Source organism: Pseudorca crassidens, chromosome 4 (assembly GCF_039906515.1).
Source record: "Pseudorca crassidens isolate mPseCra1 chromosome 4, mPseCra1.hap1, whole genome shotgun sequence".
Taxonomy (NCBI): domain Eukaryota; kingdom Metazoa; phylum Chordata; class Mammalia; order Artiodactyla; family Delphinidae; genus Pseudorca; species Pseudorca crassidens.
In genome coordinates, this window is record NC_090299.1 from 132,253,018 (window position 1) to 132,281,005 (window position 27,988).

At 36.7% G+C, this 27,988-nt stretch overlaps 1 protein-coding gene across 6 annotated transcripts in view; it reads left to right on the plus strand.

The window, feature by feature from the left end:
- Positions 1-27,988, plus strand: part of INPP4B (inositol polyphosphate-4-phosphatase type II B) — a 718,440-nt gene that overhangs the window by 327,349 nt on the left and 363,103 nt on the right. For all 6 annotated transcript variants that reach the window (XM_067736786.1, XM_067736785.1, XM_067736789.1 and 3 more), the window contains one exon: positions 8,549-8,614. The gene's annotated coding sequence lies outside the window, so the exon portion shown is untranslated. The remainder of the gene's footprint in view (positions 1-8,548; positions 8,615-27,988) is intronic.

Below are 27,988 nucleotides of genomic sequence, written 5' to 3' on the forward strand. Positions count from 1 at the left end.
GATCAGATGGATAACTAATGATGGTGTACTTTTTTTTTTTGCGGTACACAGGCCTCTCACTGTTGTGGCCTCTCCCATTGCGGAGCACAGGCTCCGGACGCGCAGGCTCAGCGGCCATGGCTCACGGGCCTAGCTGCTCCACGGCATGTGGGATCTTCCCAGACCGGGGCACGAACCCGTGTCCCCTGCATCGGCAGGCGAACTCTCAACCACTGCGCCACCAGGGAAGCCCATGATGGTGTACTTTTGATTTCAGTCATGTTTAATACTTCTGTTCATTGGTTAAAAGGAAATCTTAAATACGAATGCAATGACATTGCTCAATAGTTTTATTTTAAATTTACTTAATCAGATAATGACTTAGGGATCTAATTCTTTATTAGAAATCCAGTCATCAAATGTTAAGGATCTAAATTATCCCTCAAGGGATGGAGGAACCTGGATTTTTTAAAGTACATAGTACTTATTAGCAGAACTGGGACTTAGAATCTATTTTGCCAGATTCCTAGTTTTGTACAGTTTTCACTATTTCATTTCAGCTAGCTGCTTCAAGAAAAACAAAGTAGAAAGGTTTTCCTTTCCAAAACACTAACATATGAATTTTGTATTGGGTTCCAAATTTCTTTTAAAACAATGGCCTAGTACTACTTTGTTTTCCTCTGATGGGAGTCAAAGAAATGATGAGTTTGTGATCTGAAGAGAAAGAAAAAGAGACAGTCTGTCTGATCTAGCAATTCACATTTCTGCTTTGTAGCAATAGGTTACCCTGGGGAATGATAGACTGATACAGAATCAAAGTATCAAGTGTGTGCAGTAGATATAAAAGTCTTTTGAGTTGGGTTGCTATGCAATGATTCCAAGGCATTGATATTGCATATCTAAGGTGGGACCATAAGGAATTCTCAGATGTTGAAGATGCATTCAGGGAAAAAAAAGAAAGCTTCTGGAATAAATATATTTTGACTCAGTATTAAAGAAGAACTTTCTAATAGTCAAAGATATCAAGAGATAGAATGTCTGATTTTCTTCCTGAGACAGGGAACTACTAAGCTCAGTATCACTGATTGGGATAACTTGGTCAGGGTGGGTGGGGTAGAGGTGATTCAGATGACAGATGGGTGATAGGAGTACATGACATTTTCTCCACAGTGATCTTTGCAGTCCCTTTCTAGCTTGAGATTCTGAGATATGCATATAAAATTTGTCATTTAAGGCTGTTAACTGCCAATGGTAGATGATATGTTAATTGGTCAGATTTTCTTTTTCTTAACCCATCATCTTCCCTTTAATAAGTAATACATGCTTTTTCAAAAAATTTGAGGATTCCTACAAAGTTGAAAAAAAGTAAAATTTCACTGTAGTTTTGTCATCTGTATAATCCGGTTTCATAGCTGCAAACACAGAATAGACGCTAGCTAGTTTAGGAGAAAAGGAGTTAATCTGAAAACATTAGGTAAGGCTGACTTTTCTATCAGGGACCCAGTAGGCACAGTGCCAGTGACCTACAATGCTTTTATGGACCCGTGAACATGACTTAATTTCTTTTAAAATCTGAAGGAAAAAGAAGAATTTTTAGGTTGGAAGAATTTTTATTATATGATACTGTATCTATCTTTATACCAACGTAGTCATAAACTATGATTATGTATACATGTACATATATAAAGGGGTGTGTGTGTGTGTGTGTGTGTGTGATGGAGGAAAAGGCAGATGAAGGCACAAGTGCACAGGACCCATTGTAGTCTTAAAGAGCATTGGCTTGGGCTTAGAGGCTGCCCACTCAGGAGCTCTAAGCCCAATCGAATACACATGAGCACTGACTGCTCCAGGACAAACCCCTGATTCCTGCCCCTGGCACAGGCTCCACTGCCCTCACGTGAGCCTGATGGTAGATCCTCTGCCCCTACTGCCTCTGAAGGCTGGCAGAGATGTCAGCTCCCAGATGGATTCAGTGAGGCATGTGCTTCTAAACTGAAGCCTTTCGTGTGCCCAAAGTATAGTTGATAACTCTAATTCGAAAAGATACATGAGCTCCATGTTCCTCATTGCAGCACTATGTACAGTAGCCAAGACATGGAAGCAACCTAAGTATCCATCAATAGACAAATGGGTAAAGAAGACGTGGTACATATATACAATGGAATATTACTCAGCTATAAAAAAAGAATGAATTAAGGCCATTTACAGCAGCATGGATGGATATAGAGATCATCATACTAAGTGAAGTAAGCCAGACAGAGAAAGACAAATATCATATGATATCACTTATGTGTGGAATCTAAAATATGATACAAACGAACTTATTTACAAAACAGAAACAGACTCACAGGCATAGAGAACAGACTTGTGGTTGCCAAGGGGGAGGGGGAGTGGGGGAGGGATGGACTGGGGGTTTTGGATTAACAGATACACACTGCTATATATAAAATAGATAAAAAAGGACCTACTGTTATAGCTCAGGAAACTATATTCAATATCTTGTAATAAACTGTAATGTAAAACAATATGAAAATATATATATAGTATATATTTGAATAACTCTGCTGTACACCAGAAACTAACACAACATTGTAAATTAACTATACTTCAATTAAAAATAAATAAATAAATAAATTGACTGAAGCCTGTACAAGGGTATGTTATCAGAAAAGCCTTGGTCACAGGCTTTCACTCTAGTGTTCTCACCATGTATCTATCCATTCATGGGTAATTTAGGCTCTTAACATGTAAGGAAGACTGAGAAGTGGATTATGGGCATCCGTCGTTGTGATGTGTAAACATTGAATGTGGAAATTTCCCAAATGTAGGAGAGGTGTTCCAAAGGTAGTGAACAGCCAAATCTACCACATGATAATTGCTGCCAATGCATTGAAATATTAGCATCTGGACTTTCTGGTGTGCATATGCTTTATTTTTCTTTAATAGTTCAAATAAAAGCTATGTCTGTGATTACTGAATATGTGTTATGTAATAGGTGCTCTTAACACTATTTGAATTATCTAATTTGATTTTAATTAAAAAGAACAGCCTTTTAAATAGGCAATACTGTTACTACTCTTCCATTTTATAAGTGAGGAAACTGAGACTTGAAGAGGCTAAGTAAGTTGTTCCTGGAGCTACAGTTAATGAAGGTGGGATTTTATGCTGAGTCATACCTGCTATACTACACCTGTTATATAAGAGATATACAACTTTAAAACCTGCTTTTTACTTTTAATATTTTGGCATAAGCTTTTGTAAACCTGGATTCTAAATTCTTCTTTTTAATAGTGACATAATATTGCACTAAATTAATATAACACAGTATTTTCAAAGATTCCTCTATATTTTAATATTTAGGCTACTTCTAGATGTTTCCTCTTGTGGTAATTCTTTATGTATACACTTCTTTTTTTTCTCTATTTGGGTTTACTTCCCTAGATAAAAACTCAGAATTAGAATCACTAGGTCAAAGCATATGAAAACGTATTTTTGAGACACCAGCCACACTTTTATTTATTTTAATGATGAAAAAACAAGCCTGTTAGTTCATCTATTCAACATTCAGAACGTTTATTACATGACTCCTTTGTACTGGGCATGGTACCTGTAATACCCTGATGAATATTTGATGGTCTTACCTAAAGGGTATTATGGTTCAGTAGGTGTTAAAATAGAGTGTGTCTGAAATGAGCATCTTGTATGAATTATATATGGTAAGAATGTTTCCTAGATTTTCTGCGACAAGGTAGGAATACTTTTAGAGTTCTTAGGGGTTATAGGAAAGTGGCATTCAAAGCAATTTCAAAATGGCATCAAGGATGAACATTTTCTCTTCTTTGCCAGTTTGTTAGATGAAATGTTATTGGTCATTGTTTTAATGGTTATTTCCTTGAGTACTAATGAGGTTGAACATTTTCTCCATGTGTTCGTTAATGAGTTGTTTCTTCATTTTGAAGTACCCTTTGGTATTTTGGTATTTAGTATTTATATAAAACAGATTTTGGTGTATTGCATTTGTTGTAAATAATTTCACATCTGCTTTGCTTTTTAACTTTTTTTAAACTTAGGGAAATTGTTTTACATAGTCCAATCTACCTGGCATTTTCTTTCTAATTTCTTTTAGCACTTATATACTTCAGAAGTAGACTTGACCTCTCTAAAGAGGCATATAAATAATCAATTCCACTTTTATTCATTTATGTTGCATTTCATTTGTATTTAATTCCGTAATATAGCTGCAATTTATATCTGTGTCTAATGGGATATATTAGATTTTATTCTAAAAAGATAGGCAATTATCTCAACATTATTTATTGAACAATTTCTCATTAATTGGTGGTGCTCATTTTGTCATACACTGAATTTAGATTCCCTTTCTATATGAATTCATAAAGTCCTGTGCCCATTTGTCTCCATTTCTATCATAATGAAAATAGCTATTTTTTTCCCATCAATCTTTCTGCGAGCAGGAGTTGTGTTTTCCCTTTAATAACTAGCATAGTGCTTGGCATATGACAGGCATTATATATATGTTGAATGAATGCATAAAATAGGATGTTTCTGGGGTACCTATATTTTCCCACTATTCTGTATGTCAGTTTCTATGCCAGTTCTGCTCTATGTTAAATGTTGTGTCACAACAATATATTTCATCATTAGGTAGAACAAAGAATCTCATTAATATTTATATTCAGAATTTTCTTTATGTTCTATACTCTTTTGTTTTTATAAATTTATTTATTTTTGTCTGTGTTGGGTCTTTGTTGCTGTGTGCGGGCTTTCTCTAGTTACAGTGAGTGGGGGCTACTCTGTTGCAGTGCATGGGCTTCTCATTGCGGTGGCTTCTCTTCTTGCGGAACATGGGCTCTGGGTGCATGGGCTTCAGTAGTTGTGGCATGCGGGCTCAGAAGTTGTGGCTCACGGGCTCTAGAGCGCAGGCTCAGTAGTTGTGGCACACAGCCTTAGTTGCTCCGCGGCATGTGGGATCTTCCTGGACCAGGGCTCGAACCTGTGTCCCCTGCGTTGGCAGGTGGATTCTTAACCAGTGCACCACCAGGGAAGTCCCATGACTCTTTCTTCACGTTAACTTTAGAAAGTTTTAACAGAATCTAAAATTATCCCTACTAGAATTTTGATTGGAATTATGCTAAAAGTATAAATTAATTTGGGAAGAAGCAAAGTTTATGTTGTAAATATTTTCCCACTCATGCATGTGTTATAGTCCTTATTTTCCTTTATAGCTTTTTATAATTTTCTTTACAGAGTTATTCATAAGTACTTTATTGATTTTGTTGTTACTGCTGTAGTGAGTCAGGATTATTGATGCTATTGGGAGCTGCATTTATTTATTTTAAAAAATTTACTTTTTGTTTATTGCTATTATATAGAAAAGTTATTGTTACAAATTTATCTTGCATCCTGAAACTTTTCTTGAACCACTTTATTAATTGTTACAGAAAAATTTTTGTACTTTTTTAGTTGATGTGAAGATCTTCAACACTTGAGAATAATCTCATTGTCAGCTAAATTCTATTTTGTTTTTACAATAAGGGATGGAAATTGAAGAATAAAAGTAAGATTTAAAAAAACAGCTTTTGGCGATAGGATTAAATTTTTACATCTATTTTAGAGACAGATATTATAATAGATTCTGGTAATTATATATATATGTATATATATGTATATATGTATATATATGTATATATGTATATATACACATATATATATACATATATATATATATAATCTGCAAAACAGGTTTTAACTGCTGGCTCTTTCAGGGGACAAATATTTGAGTTTTTCAGAACCGATGAAGACTTCCTTGTACAATTTCCTGACATACATGTTATTATCTCTTCCTGGTCTTTTCTAAACTCCACCCCACTTAGCTCCTGCCTTTGGCATAATATCCCGAAACCTCCCATGGATGGGGGCTCTCAAGCCCAGCTTTCTTTCATGTGGCAGCATGGAAAAGGCAAATGTCCAGCTCTGACTTTGGCTATGTCCCCATCACACCAGGACTCCTGGGTAGAGGGAAAATGTGAGTTATGAGAGCCCCATTTAAAGCCACAAGAGAATGGATATAGGAAACAAAGAAGCATAAGGTGGAGCCCAATAGAGTCTATTCCATTTTTTAAATATTGTATATTTTATTCCTAATCAATAATGTTCAATTTAGTTGAACATCTAGAAGTTGTCTGAGATAGAATTTTCTATTTTCTAAAGAAAACTTTTGTGTCCTAATTAAGGCAAATATTTTATTTGATCATTTATTGTGAAGGTGATGATAAGTGTTAAATAAGGCTTTTGTTTGCATTTACTCTGTGGGATATTTATTTAAGGCTACCAAAACTTTGGTGGGTTTGGGTTAATATTGGTTCTTGCTACATCATGGGAGCTGACAAATAATAACACAATGGGGACAATACAAGTATGAAAGATCCAGGCTCACATAACACCATTGATCCTTCTGCATCATAAAATTTTATTCTTTAGACTTGCACAGTTATCCAGTTTACATTCCATGTATTTCATCGTCACTGTGTCATGGATTGACCTTCCTCTACATGCTTTACTTGTATTTTTGGAAGTTATTTTAAGGGCTTGTTTGGACGCTCTGAGACTACATTGACCTCTGGACATCCACATTGCAAGATAGACTCATTACTTTTGCAGATGTAATGACACCTCAAAATATCAAGAGATGTGCAGTCTGTTTTGGTGATAGGAACAAGACACTGTAATCCACTATGAGTACTACAGAGTCCAATACTTAGTTTGGGGTGGATTAAAAAAGATAAGATAATGAATTACAGTTTTGTTCAAGCGTTAGAATAAGCCTAATGAAGAAAGTTACTTCAGACACCTAATGATGAACTAGACCATAGTGTTTTTTGCAGAGTCTACCTGAAAAAAGCTTAATATAGCAAACTATGACTTTTTTACATAACTGGCATATTATTTTTATCTGTTGTGTTTAGAAATCAGTGGATGGCTTACATTTTCTTTAGTAGCAACTGATTAGTCTCATGCTTTCTCCTATTATGAAACTATTTTTTCCAACACTTAAAGGCAACTCTGGATCTATCAGAATCAAAAATTATAGATCTTCAGAAAAATTGTGATAAGGTGTTTGTTTTCTCCAAATTAAATAAAACCTGGTGTTTGATTTAAAGCTGACTCTGTAGTTTTCATCCTCCTGTATTAAAAACCATGTAGATTGGGAAGAAATATATGAGAATGTGAGTGAGAAAATCTTACATCACATCTGTATTGCTGACATGACTGGAAGAAAGTTTTGAATTAAGTACAGCAGTTAAAGAACAAGTGGAACTCAATAAAAGTTATTGCACTCTTTTTGACAGAGAAAATGAAATCTTGGTAATGGATAGTATATTTACAATTTGAAAATGATCATTCCTGATAATAAAATAGGAAAAAGGACCAGGTGGCACTTTTGGATACATCTGTTGAATGATACATAATAAATATTTTGATAAGCCACATGTCATAGTTGTAAAATGCCCAAACCAGATCACTGGGTTCAAATTAAATAGTGACACAAACTAGCTGTGGAATTCTGAGTTGCCTCACCTTTCTTTGCCAATTCCTCTGTCTATAAATATGGGTAATAATAGTACCTACCTCATAGGGTGGTTCTGTTGGGGGTCACCAAGGCCACCCTGAGTCTCAACGATTTGCTAGAAGGGTTCCCAAGATTCAGAAAAGCTGTTATACTCACAGTCATGGATCCTTACAGTGAAAGGATACAGATTAGAATCAGCAAAGGGAAAGGACACATGAGGCAAAGTCCAGCTGCCAACTTCCAGATGTCCCTTCCCAGTGGAGTCACATGGGGGTGCCCTTAATTCTCTCAGCAACAGTATGTGACAACATGTGTGGAGTGCGGTCAACCAGAGAAGCTCAACTGAGCTCTCGTCCCTAGAGTTTGATTAGGTGTCAGTCACAGAAGCCTGCAGCACCAGATGACCGACCTCAGCTATTCAGACGTCAGCCTCCCCTCCCCCAAGCAAAAACAGGTGTTCACCATAAGTGTATCTGATCCACTTGGAACAGCAGAAGCCTCTAGCATATACACAAACTCTCTTATCAGTCAGACTGTTGGAAGAGCTCAGAGGTTATCTTCCAGGAACTGGCCTAAGGCCAATTCTGAAGGAGGGCCTTTCTTTGGAATGTGTAGCATTTGAGGAACTTATGCCTGCTGAGCTAACCCTTGCCTGCCCAGGGGTTATGAGGAATAAATGAGTTAATCAGTTAACTTAGAATAGTGCCTGGCTCATGTAGCAAATAAATAATGGTCAGCTAGAGTTCCTTCTTGTGGACCTCTGTGAGCTGAACGAAGCAGATCGGTTTGGAATACAAACAAGAAATAGCTATATTCCGTGGATCTCGTGGTCATGACATAAGTCCTCAAGTTTGGAATAATGGGCATTACGAGCAAATTAAATATTTTAGCGAGCAGTGTTTTAAAAAAGCAGCGTTTTAAAAAAGAGGAGTTCCCAGTGAAACACCAAATCTTCACGTTTTGTCTTTTTGTTCTTTACAGAGCTCTGAAATCAGCAAGGCAGTAATCAAAGAGCAGAACTGTTCGAGGAATACCACAAGAAAGCAGGTACAGAGTGGTTCTCAATAATTAACCCGTAATATTCATTTAGACTGATGATTAATTCAAACTTCTAGGCCCTATTATTAAAAAGATTTTACAGAAAAGCCAGTTTGGTGTCTTAGAATATGTGTGACTGCATATCGCAGATGGCTGACCATATCCTAAAGAGGAACTGATTTCTATGTATACATGAAATCAATTCTGAAGGTTTCAGTTAGGCCAGGCCTAGGTAGACATGTAAAGGAATTAACTAATTATTATTATTTATTATTAAATCAACACATATTCATTAAAGGCCTGCTATATGGCAGACACTCATCTATAAGGTATTTGGTGATTTTATAGACTTGGACAAAACAGGCATGGTCCATTCCCACCCTCATGGTGCTTACAGTTCAGTGAAAGTGATATGAAGTAAATAAGCAATATCAATATGTGAATAAAAATTGATAAATGCTATGAAGAGAAATTGCAGAGTTCTGTAGGAGAAAATATTGGGAAATAAGGGAGGAATCTACTGTAGATGGACTAGACAGAGGTGTTTCTTTGGAAGATGATGTTTCAACTCAGAGCTGAAGTGTAAGGAAGAGAGTCCCAGGTAGATGGAACAGCAGTGAATAAAGAACATAACTGTAAAAAAGGATAAAGTGGCTGTAGCAAAGTCACAGAGGTGGAGACAAGTATAAGATGAAGCTGGGTTGAAAATGGGATGAACATGAATATGGTAACCGGCCCAGTCCCATAGGGCCTTCATGGCTCAGGTAAAGTGTCTTCAGACCAGCTCTGCTTGGCCACTTTATGCCCTTGGCATTTCCATGCTATGTCATTTGGTGTTCTCTGCTGGTCCCCTGAATATAGAAGCTTTCAAATCTGCCACCCAACCCCACCCTTCTACATCTCCTGCCAAAGTATGGTGTAAAGGGCTTATGACTGTGCAAAGAGGTTCTCAATGTGTCCAAATACTAGTTCCATAATATGTTCTGTATAAAATGGTTTGGGGTCAAGAAGGTTTGAAAATTTCTGAATACTGTACCACCCTCAGGAGCTTTAAATACACATTAACATGTTATAGTTTCTGGGAAGTTCTGTAGTACAAACATATGTGTATGTGTTTTATGTGTGTGTGTGTCCCGTTACTGAACTTAATATTTAACCAGTATTTCCAGGTTTACATTAGAAAATGTTTCAGAATTTTCTCTCTTAGAAATATGTATTTTAAGGGGTTCCTTATACTCCTGAGGCTGGCCTGCATTTAGGTCACTTGACCTACTTTATGGCTATGCACATTAAATTATGTTGGATAATTTTCTAGAATCTGGATAATTCAAGCCAGAAGAAAAAATTAATAAATAAATGTTTGCTTCAGTGGTTTAGCTTTTTAAGGCAGAAGATTTTTCTTGACCTGAATTATATGGTTAACTGCTTTAAGTCCTGATTATACTTTGCATGTGAAAATACTGCCTTAAGTACCAGCAAGGAACACAGGAGTAAGAGCTTACTAAGTAATTTTCAGTGTTAGTGTTAGTAATATTTGTTTTCTTAAATCAAACAAAGCAAAACCACAAAAAATACTGTCTGCCTCTCAGCTGCTCTGAATCTCATGCTTATTCTTCTTGATTTGTAAAATTCACCTAAGTTTTAAAGGTCTGAAAGTGAGGAAGATGACTTGGGGTAGTGCCTACTTTAGCACCTAAAGAAATGATTTGATTTCATATAAAATGTGGAGATTTTGTATTTGCAGCAATAAAAGTTTCAAGGACTCAGAGCGTGAGAGTTAAACTAAGGTTATCCCAGAAGAGAGGTTCTCAGCATCTGTGTTGGAAAGGACATTGACTTTTATAGATCAATGCAGTATCTTTCAATTCAGTTAATTATTATTAAAAATAAGAAAAAAATCATTAAAAATTCCCTAGTACTTCATAACTTAGAAAGAAAAAAAGCCTTGTTTCGTCCCCAGAAAGACAAGAGACAGCTGTCCCTTAATTACTACTACTGCCATTTGCTTTGTACTAGAGATGTGTCTCAAATTTGGAAGCTAATTAGAAATCTTAATGGAAAATGGCTTAAAAAAAAGGAAAAGAAAGCAAAATGATCAACATGAAAACATAAAGTAGGGAGGAAAATAGAAATGGTAATATTACAGCCAGATTGAATAATCACCTATCTTAAAATGAGTTGGTGCCTAGGGAACATATTTTGTGGCATGAAATGGAACTTTACTGTTTCCTCTTTCAGGAGGAATTTTCTCAACCAAATGACAAGTCTTTTAATTTCTATAAATTGTAATTTTCAGGGACTAGATTTTTCTCAGTGTACAAACAATAGTTTTAAAGTTTTGAAGCTGAAGTTAAATCCCAGCTTCCTAACTTGTTCCCTGTTTGACCCTGGACAATTTTTCCAACTGTTCTCAATCTCCATTTACCCATCTTTAAAGTGAAATTTTAAAATCCTATTTTGCAATGTGGTTTCTTTCTTATTTGTCTCTTGACTTATACACTGACTAGATATATTCAGTTCTAGAAAGAAAGGAAAGAAGAGAAAAAGTAAAAAGGAAACAAAGCTAAATTTGAGAATATATATAATGTCTAGCAGAGAATACCAATACCATACATTCAGAAAGTGCTTGTTGATTCTGTGCCTTGGAGGCAAAGACTGGAAGGCAGATTCATTAATCCTTTTACTTAAGCTATTTTTCTTTCTGGTGGGTATTTTGGATTCTGTTGTCCAGATTGTAAATCCCACTTAAAGGTATTAGTGACATATATTATTTCTGAATTACAGTACTTTGCATGCTGGTTAGGCATGAGAGTTGCTCAATTCATATTTGTTTAATTTGAGTGAGGCTGTGAACTAACAGGGCAGGAAGTAGGTAACCCAGATTGTCCTATCTTCTGGTTTACAAACCCCATGTCTCACATCTGAAGCAGAAGTGGTTATGCCTCCCTGTGAATGATTTCATTCAATGATAGTGTACCCACTTCCTGCTGCTGCCCCATGCACTCTACTCCCATCAGACTAGCTAATTTCCTGTTATTTATGCATATTGTACATTTGTGGCTTTAGGTCTTTGCTTGCACTGCCTCCACTTTCAATATTTTCTTCCTTGTTTTCTTTCATTCTCCCTCCCTTCTTCCCCCCCTTCCTTTTATCTATACCCATCTTTTTGATGTACCTATCTCTTAAAGTCTGACCAAATACCACCTCCCCCATGAAGCAATCACAGGTATCTGCTGAGATAATTGTCTTACCTCCTTTGATTTTTGTTTTGTTTTGTTTTGTGTCCAAGCACTGTTCCTTGTTCCCTGTCTAGAAAGTGACCCTGAACACAGAGCCAATGAGATCCCAACCACATAGTATGTTAATGGCTCTTTACTTCCATCCTCCGCTCCATTTTGTTACCTTTTACCAAAAATCTCATCAAAGAAGTAGACCACTGGCAATGTTTGCTGCTTGCTTGCACACTGGTGTCTGGGTTACTGGTGGTAGGAATTTTTGCCATTGAGCACCAGGCTGCAGTTTTCATCAGTTTTCTGAGTCTGGTTGGCTTTCTGAATCTATGCTTATTTTTGGCTGCTGTGTACTTTGCAGTCAGGAGCCTGGCTCTGCACCCAGTGGTCTAGGTGCCCTGATTCCCAGGACACCTGCCTGCATCTATTTCCCTGTGTCCTTACCTTACTTTGGGTATCCTTCCTTGATTTATGACTTGGATACACATGTGATACTGAGAGTTGCCCCTCCACAGAGGCCCTTTCTACTGCTTCCTTATCCCCCACCCCAAACTCAAGGGTGCCCCTATTTATTGAGGCCCATTCATATCAAACTTAAGGTTATCACTTAAGTCTTGATAATTTGGACTCTTGGCTCCTATAAGTCAATATTTGTTTCCCAGTTTATTCTTCCTACTCCTTTGGAATGGATTTCTTTTTGCTTCCATTTATGTCTCTGCATTCCTCCTGATTGAATGGTTATTATCAAACCGTTCCAATTGTACCTCTCTAAGGCCATCTTCCACTTGTCTAGCCATGTTAATAGTAAATATTATTAAAATTGATAATGCTAGTAATATTTATTGATCACATTCTATATTTTCTAATATCTTCTTTTGTTTCACTGTTTTAAAATTTGCACACAGTAAAATTCATACTTTTTGGTGTACAGTTCTAGAATTTTTGACAAATGTAAGCAGTCATATACTCACTCCACAATCAAGATACAGAACAGTTACATCACCTATAATCTTCTCTTTTCTACACCTTTATGGTCAGCCTCTCCTGCTCACTTCTAACCATTAGAAACCACTGATCTGTTTTCTGTTTCTATAATTTGCCTTTTCCAGAATGCCATATAAATTGAATCATACAGAATGGAGCATTCTGAGTGTGGCTTCCTTCACTTACAATAATGTGCTTAAGATTCACCGAGTTTTGTGGGTATCAGTGATTGATTCCTTTTTATTGCTGAGTAATATTCCATTGTATGGATTTGCTTTGGTGTGATTATCCATTTATTTTGAGTTTGAGTTTTTAGTTTAAAAAAAGCATGTTTTTCTGTGATCATGTTTTATTTCTCTTAAGTAAAGAATCAGGAGCAAGATTGCTGGGTCATATGGTATGACCCAGGTTATGTTTAACTTTATAAGAAACTGCCAGACTTTTTTCCAAAGTGGTTGTACTATTTTGCCTTCCCACCAGCAATGTACAAGAATTCCAGTTGGTCCACATCCTTGTCAGAGATTGATATTGACAATTTTAAAAATGTTTAATTATACCATTCTAGTAGGCACATAATATTAGCTCATTACAGTTTTAATTTGTATTTTCCTAATGATATATAGATCAGTTTAGAAAATATCGATATCTTAACAATAATGAGCCTTTCAATCCATGAACATTGTATATATCTTCATTTGATTTTATCTTATTTTCTTTTATCAATGTTTTATAGATTTATAGCATACAGATTCTGTACCTATTTTGTTTGATTTATTTCTAAATGTTTTTATGTTTTTTGGTACTATAATAAATGGTACTTTAAAAAACTTTATTTTTCCATTTTTCATTGGCAATTTATAGACAACTGATTTTTGTATATTGCCCTTATATTGTGCAACTTTGATGAACTGATTATTTCTAGCTTTTCTGGTAGATATTTTTGGTTATTTTCGACATAGATAATCATGTTGTCTGCAAAGAGACAACATTAGTTGTTCCTTTCCAATCTGTATGTCTTGTATGTTTTTCTTGACTTGTTGCATTGGTCATGACCTCCAGTATGATATTGAAGAGGAAAGATGAGAGTGGAAATTCTTACCTTATTCCTGACCTTAGCAGCAAAGTACTGAGTCTTTTATTATCCAGTTATGATGATAGCTGTGGCATTTTTGTAGATGGCCATTATCAAGCTAAAGTACTTCCATTCTACTCCTAAATTGAGAGGTTTTTTTTGTTTGTTTGTTTTTAATTTTCTGGATGAGAGTTTTTATTTTCTGTACATTGAATTTTGTCATTTACTTTTTCTGCATCTTTGAGATGATCATAGGTTTTGTTTTTTATTCTGTTGATATAGTGAATTACATTGAGAGATTTTTGAATGTTGAACCAGTTTTTCATTCCTAGATAAACCCCTCTGTATACGGTTTATTCTAGAATAAACCCCTCTTGTATACTTTTGAATTAGATTCGCTATAGCTAAGGTTTTGTTGATAATTTTTTTGTGAGTCTAAGTTCATGAGAGATATTGGTCTTTTTTTTTTTTTTTTCCTTATGGTGTCTTTGATTTTGCATTAGGTTAATGCTGGCCTCATTAAATGAGTTGGAAATTATTCCCCACTTTTGGTTTTCTCAAAGAGTTTGTATAGATTTTTGTTATTTGTTCTTCAAATTTTTAGTACCACTCATCAGGAAAGTCATCTAGCCTGGAGTTTTATTTGTAGTTTTTAAATATGAGTTCAAGTTTGTAATAGTTACAGAGCTATTCAGGTATACATTTCTGCTTGAGTGAGATTTGGTAGTTTTTGTTCAAGAAAGTGTTCAATTTTATCTAAGTTACACATTTTAAAAAAATTGAAATGTAGTTTATTGGTAATTTATAGCTTCTCTCTTTTTTCTTGGTCAGTCTGGCTAGAAGTGTATCAATTTTATTTATCTTTGCGAAGAAACAGCTTTTGGATTTATTGATTTTCTCAGTTGTTTTAATTTTCAATCCCATTGATTTTGCTTTTACTTATATTATTCTCTTCCTTCTGCTTGCTTTGAGTTTAATGCACTCTTTCTAGTTTTCTAAGATGGCAGCTTAAATCATAGATTTGAGACTTTCCTAATAGTAGCTTACTAAATTTCCTTTTTTTTTTTTTTTTTTGCGGTATGCGGGCCTCTCACTGTTGTGGCCTCTCCCATTGCGGGGCACAGGCTCCGGACGCGCAGGCTCAGCGGCCATGGCTCACGGGCCCAGCCGCTCCGCGGCATGTGGGATCTTCCCGGACCGGGGCACGAACCCATGTCCCCTGCATCGGCAGGTGGACTCTCAACCACTGCGCCACCAGGGAAGCCCACTTACTAAATTTCTGTAAGCACTACTTTAGTTGTTGCCTTTGACAAATTTTGATATTATTTTTTACTTTCATAATTCAAATTATTTTCTAATTACTTTCGTGATGTCCTCTTTGGCCCAGTGGTTATATAGGAATGTGTTGCCTATTTCCCAGATATTTGTATTTTCAGATTTTTTTCTGTAATTAAATTCTAGTTTAATACTGTTATGTTCTGAAAACATGCTTATATGATTTAAATTCTTTTAAACCTGTCACAGTTTTATGGCCCATGTCAAAAAAATAAAGACTGCCTTCAGGTCAAAACTATAAGAAAACAGAGGGGAAATGAAAACTTCACCTTCATGTGACTTAATTCTTCAAGTTTTAGCTCCTTCTTACAATTTTCCTGCTTTTGTTTATTTATCAAAATGCTCAGGTATCTTGCTTTTTGTATCTACTTCTGATCAGCGGGACATATAGTATTCAGTTGCTTTGGTCCATTTCTGCTAGAAATGGAATACCTAAAAGTTTTGCATATGTTAATTTATTTACTTCTCTCCACAATTTGTTAGACAGGTATTACCATTTTACCAGCTTATGATGAGGTAACTAAGGAATAATACGGTTGAGTTAATTGCCCAAGGTCTCAAAGTGGCAGAGCCTAGGTAGTCTGGGTCTATAATAGCTCTCTTCACCACTTTGCTACAATGTCATTCATGCTAAATTACTGTAATAGGGATTCAGATATGCATGCTAGACTAAAATAGAGTTAAATTATAAAAGATTCCAGAACACAACAGCAAGAAATAGTCAAACAAAGACAGACTTACTAACTTGCCAGACAAAGGAAAAACAACTGGTGAAGAAATTCCCAGAGTAGTTCACTAAAGGGAAAAGAGCCAGTGAGTATTAAGTGCTAAAATGTTATGGGGTGGGAGATAGAGGGGTGTGGGGAGTAGAGGGGTGGAGAAAGAGGGAGAGAAGCATGCAGAGGTGGATGTTATGTTGGTTATGCTATTTAAGGATTGAAAATTAGTACTTTGGCAAAGACAGAATATAAAAGGAAATTTTTCTATTTACAACATTACATTCTGTATAGTATATGCTCAATAAATACATGTCACATGAACTAATGATTATGGTATTTCCTTTCCTTACTTTTCCTTACATGTGGGATCAAAAACAATCCTAAGAGTTGGAGAGCTTCATCCTGAGATTGAAAAGATGGGGAAGGAAAAAGTTTTATTCAGTATTCAGGCATAAATTAATGACATACTTTTCACATAAAATCTGAGCTTAAATACCATACTGCCTCAGTAATAATCCTTCATTTACTCCAGCTGATCACAGAAGATTAGCCCATGTTATAGAGGAATTCATTAAATTAATCCATGATTTTTTTTTATTTGCATGAGAGGCACCAGAGAAACTCTAAATGAATTTGTAGGTGGAACAATGGCTTGGAACTTCACTACTCAGCCTTGTTCTTTTCGTAGATATTCTTCCCAATTCAAGTTTAGCAATTAAATTTTCTTTCTTTTTCTTTTCCTTTTTTTTTACATTTTTGAGTACCTGTGTTTGCTCTTGTTGTGGTGCAGTTTTATTGAGTAAATATTTTAGGTAGAATGTGTGACTGTGTACACATTTGTGTGTAAAGAAACTGCTTGCGGTGAAAGAATTCAGACTCATCATCTGCAGTAAGAATGAGAAAACTTAGTTATGTCATATTATATTCTTTGTAGATAACCTCAGGCACTCTATGAATGTCTCTGGAGAGTTAAAGTGAAATTACAATCATCATGAATACACATTTATTCTTGCCTGTCATAATAAAAACAGAAGATAGTAGTAAGGTAGATAGCTAGTGGGAAGCAGCCGCATGGCACAGGGATATTGGCTCGGTGCTTTGTGACAGCCTGGAGGGGTGGGATAGGGAGGGTGGGAGGGAGGGAGACGCAAGAGGGAAGAGATATGGGAACATATGTATATGTATAACTGATTCACTTTGTTATAAAGCAGAAACTAACACACCATTGTAAAGTAATTATACCCCAATAAAGATGTTAAAAAAAAAAAAAAACAGAAGATAAAATTTTAATTAAATTCATTATCTGTCTTACTTTGAAATTTCAGATTTCAAAAGAAAACGAGCAATTAATCATCAGAAACTATAGCTAATTCAGTCAATACTAATTTGAACCTGAAATGTATCCTCATAAGGAATTCAGTCGGTTCTGTGAGTGAATAACTTCTGATGTCTATATTAGAAATGGCCTGTGGATAAAGCTGACACTTCAGTTTTAGTTTTGCTTGAGCAGGTGGTATTTAACTGGCCTTCGGTGTACATGTGTGACAGTGTTCATAAGGATTTTGAAACTTTCTTGTTTGTTATTTGTTTGTTTCAAATTTAATGTTTTATTGGAAGGTGAATGGACAATCCCAATCAGTTACAAAAGCAAAATTAGAGGATTCTAGGATTGTGATGGAGATACAGGAGTCTACGGAAAAATCGTCCAAAATTCTGAGAAGCTAGATATTTTTGTGTAATAACTCCAGCATGATCTTTGTTGTCCAGTTTTTGAGATCACAATTTGGAAAGCTCCCTATAATTTCAGCTGTTGGGCTCCTGTGGTAGGATTTCGGCAGAAACTAGAAAATCCATTTTCTGGTGGATAGGTGGCCATGGCAGACATATTCGAAACTTCCATAACCAGAGCCATACCCGTAGCCTCTGAAGTCACATCCATAGCCCAGTCTGCAGAAGCTGCCATTACCAAAGCCATTACCAAAGCCCAGGCCACCAAAGCCAACATAGCTGAAGCCTAGGCCTCCGTAATATAGTGCCTGTAACGGCTCATGGTGTCAGGGGTGGTGACTTTGGTTTGCTGTTCAAGACAAGATCCTGAGTATGAATATCAGCACGTGTAGAGGGATGCATATATACCCTGGTCAGAGCATGTGATATATCATGTGTATACCTTCCTCTCATGTCATTTTTTTCATTATACATACTTTGCACAACTCATTAATTTGTTGTCCCCTGACACAGGGAGAGGGCCTCACTCACACTCATTAAAATATTTGAGATCACTTTGTTGCCTAGTTAGGGTGTTCCTTAAACGTTATTGCATCACTTTATCAAAGCATCACTTTGCACCCTTTAAATAGACACAATTACATTTGTCAATTATACCTCAAGAAAGCTGGTGGAAAATGTTATGGCATCATTTTGTAAGAGGAAACGCCGTTGCCGCAGCAGCGTTTCCTCGGAGTCCTCTTTAGTTCAGGTGAGAGAAGAACCAACCTCCATCCAAATTAAGATTCTCTCTGTGCATCTCTGCTTCTTGAGATAGGCTTGAGATGGGCTGCTAGGAGCCATGACATTTAGACTATGCAGCTGCCGAATAAAAGTATCAGGAAAAAAGCCCTGTCATCTTAAGTGTAGACAGTAGAGTCCTGTCCTTTAGTTAGTTTTCAGATGAAGAGAAGGCCATTTAAAAATACCCAAGCATCTAGTGAATTGCCATAAAACCCTCTTGTACCATTTTTAAAATTATTAATTAATTTATTTTTTCTGTGTTGGGTCTTCGTTTCTGTGCGAGGGCTTTCTCTAGTTGCGGCGAGCAGGGGCCACTCTTCATCGCGGTGCGCGGGCCTCTCACTATCGCGGCCTCTCTTGTTGCGGAGCAGAGGCTCCAGACGCGCAGGCTCGGTAGTTGTGGCTCACGAGCCCAGTTGCTCCGTGGCATGTGGGATCTTCCCAGACCAGGGCTCGAACCCGTGTCCCCTGCATTGGCAGGCAGATTCTCAACCACTGCGCCACCAGGGAAGCCCGTACAATTTTTTAAACCTCTGCTGTGTGATAGCAATTAAAAAAACAAAACAGTGTATTTGGAGCTCGAGACCAGCTTTACAAGTTTTTGTTAAGTAAGCAAAAATGCAATGAGTCACATGAAGTATTTATAGAAAAAAAATTTCCATGAAATTACAATCTATTCTGGAACATTCAATGAAAGTTCCTATCCTTTGGATGACATGGGAGAAGCAACCAGGAGTGTCACACTGTGACACTGTAACAAAATGTAACAAAATGCAAAAATACATGCATTTCTCTGTGATTGTACCTCATGTGTGGGTACACCCGTGCAATACAGAACTGGACCTCAGCTGGAACCGGCCAGGAAGCATCTTTAACCAGAGGTCCACTCAGAACCCAAGAATGGCCCATTGTATGATGCCTCACACCCACGTCATCCTGGGATACGTCCTAAACCACAAGTGCCTCCTGTCATGTATCCTGGCCCATTATTTCATCCCCATTTTGCCATGGGCTTAGTTGGATATGACTCAATCTTCCTCTGATCCTCTCACTTCTGAAATAATTACATAAAGTCCTTGGGGTCTTCTGTTTCTATGAAAAATAGTCTCATCTGCCTTCTACCTCCTGAGAAAATGTTTTCTTTGTCTGTCTTAATGGAAACCTGCTTTTCTGGAGTTTTCTGCTACCCTGCTGCGTACTGTAATGTAGATCGGCCACATATACAGAGCCTGGAGGCAGGGTTACTGTTTTCCTGGTGCCACAAGAGGCCTCCTAAGCTGTTATGTCTGGCTATGCCACACCTCTGTCCCTATTTATCATGCTCATTGACCAAACTCCTGTTCTCTTTAGACTTTTCTACCAGACACATAGTCTTCCCTTGGTCCCCAGGTTCCGCCTGCTATCCCTCTGGGCAATTGCAATTCCCATGGGAATAACCCATCTAGCATCCTTGCTGGTACAGTTTCTTTGTCTTTTTATGCTCTAGTGACCATCAACACCACTCTATTTCATCCACTCGTTTATCCCATGACAATACCCTAAGTTACAACCACTCAGTGCTGCTGCTACAATGTGAAAGCAACCATTGACAATACATAAACGAATAGGCATGCCCATGTTACGATAACATTTTACGCAAAACTAATTGTTATTTAGGATTTGGCCTGTCATTTATCCCATGACAATACCCTAAGTTATCCCTTAGGACTGAATTCTTCTCTCAGCCCCCAATCTGTCACATCTTTCCCCATTAATGACTTCCCAATCTAGCGTAGAAACTTTTCAGTCGCCTTAGTAGTATTACATTCTCAGCTTCACCCTTCTCTCACTGCGTCCACAGACAAAACCCTAACACTATGTCAACCAAGCTGTCCTTCTCCACCAGGCTGCCGAGCCCCGCTGAAGAAAGCCACACAGCTAGTCAGACTGAGGCCTCCACAAACCTGTGTCTCCAGGCCCAGATGGACCCATACAACTGCCCCACTTGTTCCTCATCCAGTGCTCATAAAGGCCAGCACAAAACTCCACCTGTCTTCTCAAAGCTTCTCAGTTCCTCCCATTTCCTCTCAACACGTTAACATAATTTAGTTTGTTAAATTCATTCCTACCAAAGTCATAAAGAAAAATATAGTAGATGTTTTGTACCTGTTACCCAGTTTAATAAATCAAACTTTCCCAATACAGTTGAAAACACCTGTGTTCCCCTTCCTGATCACATCTCCTACACCCTTCCTCCCAAATATCATAACTATTCTGATTTTAGTGTTTATCATGCATTTCTCTGTGATTGTACCTCATGTGTGTGTACCCCTATGCAATACAGAACTGGAATATTATTTTACATGTTTTAAAATTTTCTGTAAGTGCCATCCTCTTTCTTCCCCCACCCCCCACCCCCGTCTTAGTCTCCTCTTCACTCTTTCTCCCCTTTTTCTCTGTACTTTGTGAAGTTAATCAATGTTGGTATGTGAAATGAAAATCCAGTCTATGCAGAATGAATAGATCACATTATATTTATCTGCTTTCTTATTGATGGACATTTAGCCTGTTTCAGTATTTTATTATTAGAAGTTGATTCATTATAAACATTCTTTTAACTGTCTTCTGGTATGCATTTGCAAGAATTTTTCTAGAATGTATGGTTGGAAGTAGAATTGCTTTTCAACTTTACTAGATATTACCAAATTATTTTCCATTGTGACTGGAACACCAGCAGTACATAAAAGTTTATATTGCTCGAAATCCTCATCAATATTTGAGGTTTTGAGACTTTAAAATTTTTGCTTATTGATGGTCGTATAATGATATCTCATTTGGCTTTAATTTGCATTTCCATGATAACTAGTGAAGTTCAGAATCTCTTAATAAGTTTCTTGACAATTTGTGTTTAATAATTTTGAATTACCTGTCTACATATTTTGCTAGTTTTTTCTGTTGGGTTGTTTTGCTATCATTCTTAAGATATTCTGGAAAGTAAATCTTTATCAGTTATCTTTATTGCACACAGTATTTCTGCTTGTTTTAGGTTTAATTTGCTCCTTTTCTAGTTATAAGGTGACAGCTTAGATCATTGATTTGAGACCTTTATTTTTCTATTATAAGTACTTAATACTATAAATTTCCCTGAAAGCATAGTTTGATATGTAGTGTAGTGATTTCATTCTGATTCTAAAGAGTATTAGTGTGTTTTATGTATGCACACACTTGTTTTTATTGCAATTCTCTTAAATTTGTTAAGGTTTGTTTTAGGACCTAGGATATGATCTTAGTGAATATTGCATGTATACTTTGAAAAAAATATGTATATTCTGTTGTTGTTGAATTCGTTGTGTTATAAATGTCAGTTAGGTCAAGTTGCTCGTACTGTCGTTGTCTTCTGTATCCTCACTGATTTCTGTTTACTTGTTCTAGCCATTACTGGGAGAGGGATGTTGATGTCTCCAAGCATATCATCGTGGATTTGTCTATTTCTCCTTTTAGTTTTTTAAGTTTTTGTTTCACGTATTATGAAGCTCTGCTGTTAGGTGCATGTACCTTTAGGATTGTTATGTCTTTTTGGTGAATTAACCATTTGTCATTATATTAGTCTTTCATGTGAAATCTATTTTACTTGATATTAATATAGCCACTTCAGTTTTCTTTTGATTAGTGTCTGCATGGTTTAAATTTTTGGATCCTTTTACTTTAACCTATATATGTCATTATATTTAAATATAACTATGAAACATAGAGTTAGTCCTTGCTTTTTTGTCCAAGCTGATAATCTCTTTTTTTAATTGCTGTGCGTGTGTGTGTGTCTGTGTATGTAGACTGTTTACATTTAATGTAATTATTGATGTGGTTGGATTAAAAACAAATATTTGGCTAGTTTTTGTCTATTTATTCCATCTTTTTTGGTCTTTCCCTCCCGCCTTTGGATTATTGTGTATTTTTTGTTATTCCATTTTACCTCCACTATTGGCTTATTATTTATACTTATTTTTTAAAAAATATGAATGGTCACCCTAGGAAGTACCATATACATTTTAATTAATCACAGTCTACTTTCATATATTTTAGTGATATAATTGTATACTATAATTTTAGTGTAAAAACAATAACTCCCTATTCATTCCTCCCATCATTTTTGCTATTGATGTTCTATGTTATATTTTTACACATGCTATAAGCATACAATACATTGCTACTAATTGTGCTCTAGACCAGTGCTTGGCAAATACTAGCCTGCAGGCCAAATCCTAAATAACAATTCATTTTGCATAAAATGTTACTGTAACATGGGCATGCCTATTCGTTTATGTATTGTCAATGGTTGCTTTCACATTGTGGCAGCAGCACTGAGTGGTTGTAACAGAGACTGTATGGCCCCAAAGGCCTAAGATATTTACTATCTTTCCTTAACAGGAAAATTATGCCAAGCCCTGCTTTGGGCAATTATCTGTTATAGTCACTCAAAGTAAGAAAAGATGAAATTAACATATATTTTTCTTCATACCATTTATAGTGCTCTTCATTTCTTTTGTAGATCCAAGTATCTTTCTGTAATGTCATGCTTGAAGAACTTCCTTTAATATTGCTTGCTGTGCAGGTCTGCTTCTAATGAATTTGTCAGTTATTTGTCTGGCTAAAAGTCTTTACCTCTCCTAATTTTTTACAAGTTATTTTTACTTTGTGTAGAATTTTGGGCTGACAGTTTTTATTCTTTCAGATTTTTTAAGATGTCACTTACATAGTTTCTAACAAGAAGTCCAAGATATTTTCTTCTTTTGTTACTCTACGTGTACTTTGCCTTTTTTGTGGTCAAACTTTTTTTACCTCAAAAATTTTCTCTTATCTTTGGTTTTCAGTAGGTGGAATATGTGTAGAAGTTTCTTTTTTTTTTTTAATTTTTGTTTGATTTGCTTATTTGATTATTGGGGTGTGTGTGTGTGTGTGTGTGTGTGTGTGCGCGCACTACTCTGCTTGGTGTTTTCTGAGCTTCTTAAATTGGTGTTTTGATGTTTTTAAATATTTTTGGAAAATCCTAGGCCATTGTCTTTTCAAATATCTATTCTGTCTTTTTCTTTTTTCTGAGATTTGGATAATGCATTTTGGTTGGTACTGTCCCACAGTTTTTTTGTTTTTTTTTTTGCGGTACGCGGGCCTCTCACTGCTGTGGCCTCTCCCGCCGCGGAGCACAGGCTCCAGACGCGCAGGCCCAGCGGCCATGGCCCACGGGCCCAGCCGCTCCGCGGCATGCGGGATCCTCCCGGACCGGGGCACGAACCCATGTCCCCCGCATCGGCAGGCGGACTCCCAACCACTGCGCCACCAGGGAAGCCCAAGTCCCACAGTTTTTGAATGCTCTCATGCATTTTCACTTTTTTCCTCTGTATTTCTGTTTGGGTTATTTCTATTGGTCTGTCTTCAAGTTCACAGATTATTTCCATGATGGTGTCACATCTACTGATGAGCCCATCAAAGGCATTCTTCATCTTTGTTGCTGGTGTTTTACATTCCTAGCATATCCATTTGACTTTTTCCACTAGTTTCTGTCTTTGCTAAAAATCTCCATGTGGTCATGCAGGTTGTCTACCTTTCCCATTACAGTCTTCAATATATTCTCTTTCTGATAGTTCCAAATTTGGGTATTTTCTGAGTCTAGATCTCTTGATTGTGTATTTGCTTTTCTCTTGAGTGTGTTTTTGTTCTTCTTCATCTTCTTCTTCATCTTCATCTATTTTGTGTTGTGTGTAGGATAGTAGGGTATGAAAGAATTAGTACTTAGGCCTGGAAGTGAGCTTTTCTCTTTTTCTGTTAAGCCTTTGTGTGTTGGGGGAGTTGAATCAATCTAGTCAGTAACTGAGCTGGGTTAGGGTTTTGTTGTTGCTATGCCCACCCTCAATGCACCTGTAGCTTCAGATTTACTCCTGTGTTCACTGGTGTTTAGGGTGGGATTTGGGTGGCTGGAGAATTTTTTCTCCACCCTCCAGTTTAGACTTTTCCTGGGAACTTCTACATCAGAGAGGTCACTATTCATGCTTCTGTGTCTCCCCCAGTGGTAACCTACTGTTAACTTATGGCTTAGTGTTTGCTGGCCTGGTGTTTGGGAGCAGAAACATTCTCTGTTGTTCTATTTCAACGTTGATCTTAGGCAAAATCTGTGTTCTTGGGTCTTAGGGAAGGGGCTTTCTCAATGACCCTGTCCCTGTCTTAGAAATAGAGGATCAGAAGATCTCTAATGATCTGATCCCAGGAAACTTTGCTTCCCTTCTCTTGTTCCATCCCCTAATTGCAATGAGTTTTCACCTGTGTGCTGATGGCAACAGGGTCTGCCACTTTTGTTCTATAGGGATAAGGATGCAAGTGTTGTGCTATGTTTTCTCTGCAGTGACTGTTGCTCTGCTCTCCCAGGCCTGTATCACCGAGGATTGCCTTCTTCAGATCCTAGTGTGCTCCCAGTCTTTCTTATGAGTATGTGATGAGGTCCATGAAAGTCTGTTAGTGGGGACAAACTACCTTTGAATTTGTGGCTATCAGAAGCTCTATACACTCATGCTGGCCTACTCCTGACCTTGAGTAAGTCATTAAATATTTCAATTGAATTCTTATTACCAGCTTCTTTGGAGACTGACACCCCTTCCTCCTGTGCCTGAAAGCTCTGCTCTGTGGAGGCCTTTGTCTTTCCTTAGATTTCAGCCTGGTTGGTTGCTCTGAGACCTAAGCTCTCTGATTAGTTAAGGAAAAGTTACGGTTTTATATATTATTCAGCTTTTTCTTGAGTTTACGGTAGGAGTAATATTCTTTACATCTTTGTCTAAACAGAAGCTGAAAACTGCTGTGTTACAAACATATTTTCCCAGTATGTAATTTGTTATCGCATGCTTTATTGTATCTTTTGCTTACAGAATATTTTATTTTAATGTAATCAAATTTATTAATATTTTCCTTTATGAACTAGACTTTTGGTTTTTTTTAATTTTTATTATTACTTTTTAATTTTTCTATTGGAGTATAATTGATTTACATTGTAGTGTTAGTTTCTGCTGTACAGCAAAGTGAATCAGTTTTACATATAGCTACTCTTTTTTAGATTTTTTTTCCACGTAGGCCATTACAGAGTACTGAGATGAGTTCCCTGTGCTATACAGTAGGTCCTTATTAATTATACATTTTATATACAGTAGTGTGTATATGTCAGTTCCAATCTCCCAATTTATCCCTCCCCCCTCCCACCCTGGTAATTATAAGTTTGTTTTCTATGTCTGTGGCTCTACTGCTGTTTTGTAAATAAGTTCATTTGTACCATTTTTTTAGATTCCACATATAAGCAATATCAATTGGTCTTTCTCTGTCTGACTTACTTCAGTCAGTATGACAGTCTGAACTATGCTTTTGAAGTCAAGAAATATTTCCTTATTCATAGTTCCCAAATATGCCCTTGAAAGAAAAAAGAGAAAAACAACTGAGATTCTTAGGGAGACTATCCTCAAGTTTCTGTCACTTACTTTTCAGATCATACCTCATTTTCTGCTTACCCCCTTCCTTTCATTACAGCAGATAGAAGCATTTGGATTTTTCCTTGTCCCATCAATCATCTTCACTAGCTATTTTACATTTGGTAGTATATATAAGTCCATGCCACTCTCTCACTTCGTCCCAGCTTACCCTTCCCCCTCCCCATGTCCTCAAGTCCATTCGCTACATCTTTATTCCTGTCCTGCCCCTAGTTTCTTCAGAACTTTTTTTTTTTATTCCATATATATGTTTTAGCATACGGTATTTGTTTTTCTGTTTCTGACTTACTTCACTCTGTGTGACAGACTGTAGGTCCGTCTACCTCACTACAAATAACTCAATTTCATTTCTTTTTATTGCTGCATAATATTCCACCATATATATGTGCCACATCTTCTTTATCCATTCATCTGTTGATGAACACTTAGGTTGCTTCCATGTCTTGGGTATTGTAAATAGAGCTGCAATTAACATTGTGGTACATGACTCTTTTTGAATTATGGTTTTCTCAGGGTATATGCCCAGTAGTGGGATTGCTGGGTCGTATGGTAATTCTATTTTTAGTTTTTTAAGGAACCTCCATACTGTACTCCATAGTGGTTGTATCAATTTACATTCCCACCAGTAGTGCAAGAGGGTTCCCTTTTCTCCACACCCTCTCCAGCATTAATTGTTTGTAGATTTTTTGATGATGGCCATTCTGACCAGTGTGAGGTGATACCTCATTGTAGTTTTGATTTGCATTTCTCTAATGATTAATGATGTTGAGCATTCTTTCATGTGTTTGTTGGCAATCTGTATATCTTCATTCGAGAAATGTCTATTTAAGCCTTCTGCCCATTTTTGGATTGGGTTTTTTGTTTTTTTGTTATTGAGCTGCATGAGCTGCTTGTAAATTTTGGAGATCAATCCTTTGTCAGTTGCTTTATTTGCAAATATTTTCTCACATTCTGAGGGTTGTCTTTTCATCTTGTTTATGGTTTCCTTTGCTGTGCAAAAGCTTTTAAGTTTCCTTAGGTCCCATTTGTTTATTTTTGTTTTTATATCCGTTTTTCTAGGAGGTGGGTCAAAAAGGATCTTGCTGTGATTTATGTCATAGAGTGTTCTGCCTGTGTTTTCCTCTAAGAGTTTTATAGTGTCTGGCCTTACATGTAGGTCTTTAATCAATTTTGAGGGTTTTTTTGTGTATGGTGTTAGGGAGTGCTCTAATTTCTTTCTTTTACATGTAGCTGTCCAGTTTTCCCAGCACCACTTATTGAAGAGGCTGTCTTTTCTCCATTGTATGTTCCTGCCTCCTTAATCAAAGATAAGGAGACCATATGTGTGTGGTTTTATCTTTGGGCTTTCTATCCTGTTCCATTGATCTATATTTCTGTTTTTGTGCCAGTACCATATTGTCTTGATTACTGTAGCTTTTTAGTATAGTCTGAAGTTCGGGAGCCTGATTCCTCCAGCTCTTGTTTTTCTTTCTCAAGATTGCTTTGGCTGTTCAAGGTCTTTTGTATTTCCATACAAATTGGGAAATTTTTTGTTCTAGTTCTGTGAAAAATGCCATTGGTAGTTTGATAGGGATTGCATTGAATCTGTAGATTGCTTTGGGTAGTAGAGTCATTTTCACAATGTTGATTCTTCTAATCCAAGAACATGATATATCTCTCCATCTGTTTGTATCATCTTTAATTTCTTTCATCAGTGTCTTACAGTTTCCTGCATACAGGTTTTTTGTCTCCTTAGGTAGTTTTATTCCTAGATATTTTATTCTTTTTGTTGCAGTGGTAAATGGGAGTGTTTCCTTAATTTCTCTTTCAGATTTTTCATCGTTAGTGTATAGGAATGCAAGAGATTTCTGGGCATTAATTTTGTATCCTGCTACTTTACCAAATTCATTGATTAGCTCTAGTAGTTTTCTGGTAGCATCTTTAGGGTTCTCTATATATAGTATCATGTCATCTACAAACAGTGACAGCTTTACTTCCTCTTTTCCGATTTCGATTCTTTTTATTTCTTTTTCTTCTCTGATGGCTGTGGCTAAAAC